The sequence below is a fragment of the Sinocyclocheilus rhinocerous genome, unplaced genomic scaffold (genome assembly GCF_001515625.1).
Source record: "Sinocyclocheilus rhinocerous isolate Xijiao unplaced genomic scaffold, SAMN03320098_v1.1 scaffold1466, whole genome shotgun sequence".
Classification (NCBI taxonomy): domain Eukaryota; kingdom Metazoa; phylum Chordata; class Actinopteri; order Cypriniformes; family Cyprinidae; genus Sinocyclocheilus; species Sinocyclocheilus rhinocerous.
In genome coordinates this window covers 14,753-22,242 of record NW_015645541.1, presented here as the reverse complement: position 1 = coordinate 22,242, position 7,490 = coordinate 14,753, and positions in this window count along the sequence as shown.

The window sequence follows — 7,490 nt, the reverse complement described above, 5'->3', positions numbered from 1 at the left end:
ATTCATTTTCCTTTTTTTTTTTTTTTGTATAATGGGCAAGCACACTGCACCCTGTGAAACTTTCAACACACCCTCAGAGACAACATGGTACAGTAACCAACAATGCAATGGCTCATTCAGTTTAATTTATATTTATTTGTATAACGCATTTCACAAACACATATTGTTTCAGAGCAGCTTTACAGAAAATGCACGTTTTTCTGTTACAAAACCAGAAGTCTTTATAGGAGTGGGTATCAGAAAGAACAGTTGAAGTCTAGTACAAATTATAGTATTTACAAATATCATATATGCATTTAAGCAAACTTTGTGTGCATTTTAAAGCAATGAAAATGTCATCATTTTGTATCTGGAGTCCTCTATTCACAGGTGCTGGGTCATGTGAAGTCTTCATAAGAGGCTAGCGTCACGTTTTTAAGGTGGAACGGATAGCGTCAATAAGAAGCTGCGAATAAGAAGTTGAATTCAGCCTCGTGTGCTAAACTTATACTTACCCTCCAACTAACACAGTAAAATCTGAGAATTTATTAGCCAGTGGCTAATATTAGACATCATTTAGTCGCCCAGAGTGAAGATTTAGTCGCATATGCGAGTGATTTACTCGCAATGTAAAGGGTTGTTGCCCTTCTTGACACCAGGCCATCCTCCAAAAGTCTTCGCCTCACTGTGCGTGCATATGCACTCAGGGGCGCAGATAGGATTTTTAAACTGGTGGGGAGCAAGCTGTCAGCAGTAGGGCTGTAACGAATCACTCATCTCATCTCACGATTTGATTAATTGCACAATGGCACAAACACAGACAGGAGTGAAAACAAAATTGTAATGGTACTAATATGGTAAAATTAATTGAACAATAACAATTACCAACTTGAATGGCACAGACTCAGACAGGAGTGAAAACAATAACCCCATGTTGTGCTACGCGTACGCGGGTGTAATAAATATAAATATAACTTCATAATATATAAAGTATATTTTACTATGATACAGCAAATGTATAGACATTTAACTGAATATCACAAAGTAAAGTAACTGTGGTACCACATAATATTACGGCTCAGTAATAACAGGGCAATACAATGGTAATATCTGCATTATTACTTAGGAAATTACATGGTAATAACGGAAATTGCGTGTAATTTCCTAGGTAATAATGTAGATATTACCATGGTAGCTGTATGAATTTAAATAATTACAGTCATCATTACTCAAAGCTTATATAGATGACAATTACAACTATATATGAAGAGTTTATTTGCAAAAACAGATAACTCTTTAATAAATTTTCAAAAATCATGTTTTTTATAATGTAATCATGTTTTTATTGTTTTATTGTGTTAGTTAGCTGTAATTATTAGTTATTTTTTAACCTAATCAAAATAACCCAACTAAAGTTTGATTGAGATTAATTGGAATGCACAATGAAAAAACATGATTTCAGAGAATTGTTAAAAATGGAGTTATCTGTTTTTGCAAATAAACTCTTCATATGTATTGAAATATAATTAATATACAAAGTGCAGTGCTACATAGGCCTAGGTAAAAGACGGATAAAATTCAAAAAATTTGTCGATGAGCATAAAAAGCTTCAGATTTACAGTGTAATGTCTATTTATTCAAATAATGTTTTACTATGGCATGCGTTAAATACATATTATATGCAATAAAGGTAATAAAAAACAACAATGCCATTCATTTGTAAGGCAGTGTCACAGGACTGTCAGGCTGTCACACAGGGATGTGACAGGGCCTGATGTAACAGGGCCTGACGGTCGGCCATTTTAAACTGCCATTACTTAGCCTGCTAGCATGCTAGCATAAAAACTGTTAACATGCAATCAAGGAATTTCAGTAACTTTTTTAGACATGTTTTGGATTTAAAAGATTTTCATTATTTTCTGGGATGTTTTACCGTGACAGGGCCTAACCCCTTTAGCTCGTCCTCCTCAAAAAAAACATACAAAAACAAGCTTAAAATCATACAATTCAATGACAGAACTCACCCTTGATCAGTGTCAGCTTCACCTCAGTCAAATTATGTCACTTCCTTTGAGTCATACCTTTAAAGGCGCATTACACACATTTTATCTTGAGTTTTATGTAAACGTGACAGGACTGACCGAAACATGGGGACAGTTATAAAATAGAATTTATTTGTAGAATTTATGTATAATTTCATGTTTTTAATCAGTTGATGTGAATGATAACAACTTAAACTAAAAGTTATTGATGGAGTTTTTTTTCTAAATAACAGTTTTTAGCATAACAAAACTATGAAAGCTGTAGGTCCAATTTGGCTGAGGACAAGGACAAGGACAAGATTTGTAATTTTCAAAACTGTTTTTAATAAATTAAAAAATATCTGAGACCCTAATAACACAAATAAAAGAAATCTCTTCATATAAACAAACTAAGGTTTTTTCTGTGCTCTTTCCATTTAAAATGACAGGCAACCACTGCATTTTAATCATGATCCATACAAAGATGCTGCATACATGCAACATGAGCAGTTTTTAATCTAAATTACATTGTATAATTGCGAAATTTGAAGCAAAAACAGAATGGTTTGATTTCAGTTTTGTGAAACTATGCATAAAAAATATCTGCATGAAACAGAAACAGCAGAAGCGCTGAATGAGACGCAGATTCACTCTCCGCCAGCAAACTCCTACCCCTAATTGAATCGCGATTTGTTTAGCATCTCAACCGATTTGAATCGTCACATATTTAAAATCGATTTTCAACTGGCTCGCGGTTAATCGTTACATCCCTAGTCAGCAGTCCCAATTTTTTCAGTCCAGAAAAATCACCAGCTCTGTCATAAACGATAGTATATGATCAATATGGTTACCACTACAGGCACAATTGAGGCAGCTACCAGCTCCTCATAGGACCCCGGGGTGAGCCTTTAATGACTATGCCGCGCCGGGGGACAGACAGCTCGCGAGCGTCTGTTCCACCCAGGGCATCGCCTTATAACCATGATCACTAACCCCCGCCACGTTTGCATAATGAGAGGAAGCGGGGGTAAATAGACGTGCTGAATATGGTCTAACCCACGACCTCGACACCTCGGTGTGGAGATCGGGGAAAAACGGTAGTCTCCGGCGTGGAGGTGGTGGCCTGGCCCGCAGAAAGCGTTCATCCAACTTGCTTCTCTGCGATTCAGCCTGTTTCTCAGCGGGCCAGTCGATGTTTAACTTGGCCACTGCACCAATTTTTTCAGTCCAGAAAAATCACCAGCTCTGTCATAAACGATAGTATATGATCAATATGGTTACCACTACAGGCACAATTGAGGCAGCTACCAGCTCCTCATAGGACCCCGGGGTCAGGAGTCATAGCACATACACACAAAGAGAACGTAAACGTCGGTGGCAGCACCATCGTCATGTGTGTTTATTGACAACAGAACAGCGTGTAGTGAGAACGTGGGTACAAAGTAATGGTGACCGGTAGATTATTACTGTGCGTCTGCCTGCGTCTGCCTCGACCCGATCCTGAAGCAGTGGCAGCAATAATTAAAGGTGCACTAAGCGATTTTGGCCAAACATGTTGATATTTGAAAGCACCAAAACAAACGCCCATACCCCAACAGGACCTCGCCCCTGTTTTGAAATCTCCACCCCACACGTAGGTACGCAACCATGGCAACGACGATTGCGGAAACAAGTGAAGATGACACACAAGCATATTCAAACAAAAGCCAACACGGATACGTTTTGTGAAACAAAGCAAAGTCAACGTTATTCACCTATCAAAAAGAAACAGCACAACCTTGGTATCCGATTCGAGCCCTTCCCGCTCCTTGAGTTTCTCTCCACTGCTGGAAAGCTGCTCTGATATTTACTCGGGTCCTACCTCTTGCCAGATCGTAACCCTTCTTTTTAATGTTTTGTTTCTCTAATATTTTCCTCTTTTTTATCTATACTTTGTGCACGTTTAAGGAGCGGCGGGCCGGGCTGCCACTACTTAGGCTAATGTACATAACGGAAACCCTGATTAATCCTCTGTTTACCGATGTCGCCTTTCGTAGAGACAGTGAGGGGGACGGATCGGGTCACTATGAATCTGGGTCATGTCCACCCCCGTCCCTAAAGCCATCTGCGTGCCTGGATGCACTCACACCTGCCTGCTGCCATTCCTGAGCAAGCTCTGCACTGGTGGTGCCCCGATCCCGCAGCTGAATCAACGTTAGGAGACGTCCTGGCGCTTGCTGGACTTTCTTGGGTGCCCTGAAGTAGAGGTCTACACGGAGGACCCGAGACCCGAGGACCCGGGATCTGTACGGGTTCGGGGCTATATTTTAAATGGTCAGCCGGGTCCGGGTCGGGTCCCAATCCATTACTTCGGGTCCCGGGTCTGTTTAACATTGTGTGTAATACCCGAGTCGATCGGACTCGGAGAACACCCTGTGTTGTTTTGTAACTTTCAACTTGTAAAATTAAGATGAGAAAAGTGTGAGTCTGTAATTTGAAATAAGGTGGAAACAAAAAAAAAAAACATGAGCGACGTCATCAGAAGCAGGGTGGGCGGAGTTAATGCACACACACGGTGATAATGGATACCTTCATGAGTGATGTGAGTTATTATTGATAATTTTTTTAATAATATTATGAATGAACCGTCTTGTTGTTATATCTAAAATTTTTGCTCAGACTCGGCTCAGAGAGCACAGAGATGATAGCAAATAAGTAAAGCTAACGTCAGCAGCCATGGCACTGGACGAGCAATCGTTATTATAATCCAAATGGGCAAACAGTCTAAATTATTATGCAAGTTGACTCGAGATACAAAAAATGCAAAACTGCAAAGTCGCATTTGTCATCCGTCACCGTGACAGCAAGTGGACTTTTGAAACTGGAATAATGAGTGGATTACGCATTTCAATTGGCAAGAGAGGAATAACACGGATGGAACTTTCTTGGCAAGGAGGATTGTGTGCATCACAGTCAGGTACAAGGGAGAAGGCTTCTTACATTAAGTAAGACAAAAAGTTTAATTTTCGCAACTTGTTTATCGACTTGTTAATAGCAATTTGCTGTGGAATATGTGCCAATCGGGTCCAGTAGGGTCTGTGTCTTCCCGGCCGGGTTCAGGTCGATCTTTCAAATTAATTGACGGTCCGCGTCGGTTCCGGGTAGTACATTTCTGACATTTCTCAGTTCTGCACGGGCCCGGGTCCAACTTTCAAACGAATTTTTGGACCCGTGTAGACCTCTACCCTTAAGCCTTCTGCACAGCAATTGAACCTCTCCCCTTGAAGTTCTTGATGATCCAATAAATGATTGATTTAGGTGCAATATAACAGCATTATCCTTGCCTGTGAATCCCTTTTTTGTGCAAAGCAATAACTGCACATGTTTCCTTGCAGGTAACCATAGTTAACAGAGGAAGAACAATGATTTCAAGCACCACCCTCCATTTAAAGCTTCCAGTCTGTTATTCTAACTCAATCAGCGTGACAGAGTGATCTCTAGCCTTGTCCTCATCAACACTCTCACCTGTTTTAATGAGAGAATCACTGACATGATGTCAGCTGGTCCTTTTGTGGCAGGGCTGAAATGCAGTGGACATGTTTTTGGGATTAAGTTAATTTTCATGGCGAAGAGGGACTTTGCAATTAATTGCAATTCATCTGATCACTCTTCATAACATTCTGGAGTATATGCAAATTGCCATCATGAAAACTGAAACAGTAGACTTTGTGAAAATTTATATTTGTGTCATTCTCAAAACTTTTGGCCACGGCTGTAATAAAGAACCTAGAATTAAACTGCTGGTTTCGTCTGGCCAGAGGAGAACGGCACACTATTTCGGCACACTATTTCCCTGTTTAATACTGTAAAGCTGCTTTGACACAATCTGCATTGTAAAAAACGCTATATAAATAATGGCGACTTGAATTGACTTAATATTTGTACTCACTGAGGCTCAGTCACTCCACATTATTAAATGGCTTGTTAACTTCTTCGCTGTTATGTTTTTGGTTCATGTCCATTAACTTTATTTTGCTGTTAATGTTTTTTGTTCATGTCCATTTTTTTTTAAATTATAAGTTTGTCTCATTTAATACACTGGAAAGTAACTATTGATATTTTTATGTAACATTTGATATTTTTATGCAATTGTCAAATTCCAGTCATGAAAATGTATTTATTTTCCTAATGCCTCCTGCCTCAAATGCAGCATAGACAAAGGCTGCCCTCAGTTTTGCCATTGAATTGCATTCTTGAACAGATAATCTCTTTCCACCCCCTCACCTCTCTTGTACTCAGTGACTAGTGTGAACACTGATTCAATAGAAAATAGTTGTCAGGACAAGTCACTTTAATTTATGTAGCACTTTATACAATAAAGATGGTTTAAAGGAATCTTTACAGTTATAGACAAGAAAATAGTGATTCAGTAATGCAAACAAAATTCAGTTCAGCTGTAAAGCAGTTCTAAAAAGATAATAGTCAACAATCATTATTTAGCTGAAATCAGTTAATTGTTGATTCAGTACCATCCAACAACTGCATAAAGTCCATCAATTATGGAATGAGTTAAATTCATCTATAAAGTAGCTCTGGAGAAAACAGTGATATCATCTTCCAGCTTTTCGCTGGATGTTGGATGTAAATTAGGCTACAGTGGCCACACTATCCAATGTAGTACACCCCATCAAGCACAACAACAGTGGATGAAAGATAACAGTTATGAAAACCGAATAAAAAACTTTCTCAACAGTGGTTTTGTACTGTCTGGTTTATGTCAACTTTTCATGTAATCAGCCAATCCAGATTAAGTGAATGTAGGCAAGCAGAAAAGTGTTTTATCTTTTGACATTAAATCTACAAAATTTAAGTCGCTTGGACAAACCAAGTCATTTATATAACAAATGACAAAGTGCTATGCTTTGCAAACTCGTCTTACAATCTAATACATATATTTAACAATTAGGGGCCCTTGTTAAGTACACAGTATGAATTTACAATGTCAAAAATGTTGTTATTCCAAAATAGATAAACAATAAAAACGTTGTATGATGCATGACTTGATATAACATGGTATGAAAAGTTTAGAAGACATTGGACAATACATTTTCTTGGTCCTCGACATTGAACCATTGTCATAATGGACAAGAGTTTGTTAGTTTTGTGTAAATAAATAACCACCTTAGGCATGGAGAAACAGCACAAACATTAGTTCAACCTTTGACCTTTTGCACTAAGACAATGAGGTTAAAGAGCAGTTTAAGTTAAATATTTATGTTGATCTAGAAAGTGAGGCTTGATAAATGTTATCTGTACAACTGCACTACATGTGTCAACAGAAAAACTCTCTCTCTCTATATATATATATATAGTTTTATAGAGGTCTTTTGCTGTTATACTGTATATATACAGTATATATATAAGGAATAATTGACGACGGGCCGTTGAATTATTAGAAAAATAATGCACACCCGAGGTGGTGCATTATTTTTCTAATAATTCAACGGCCCG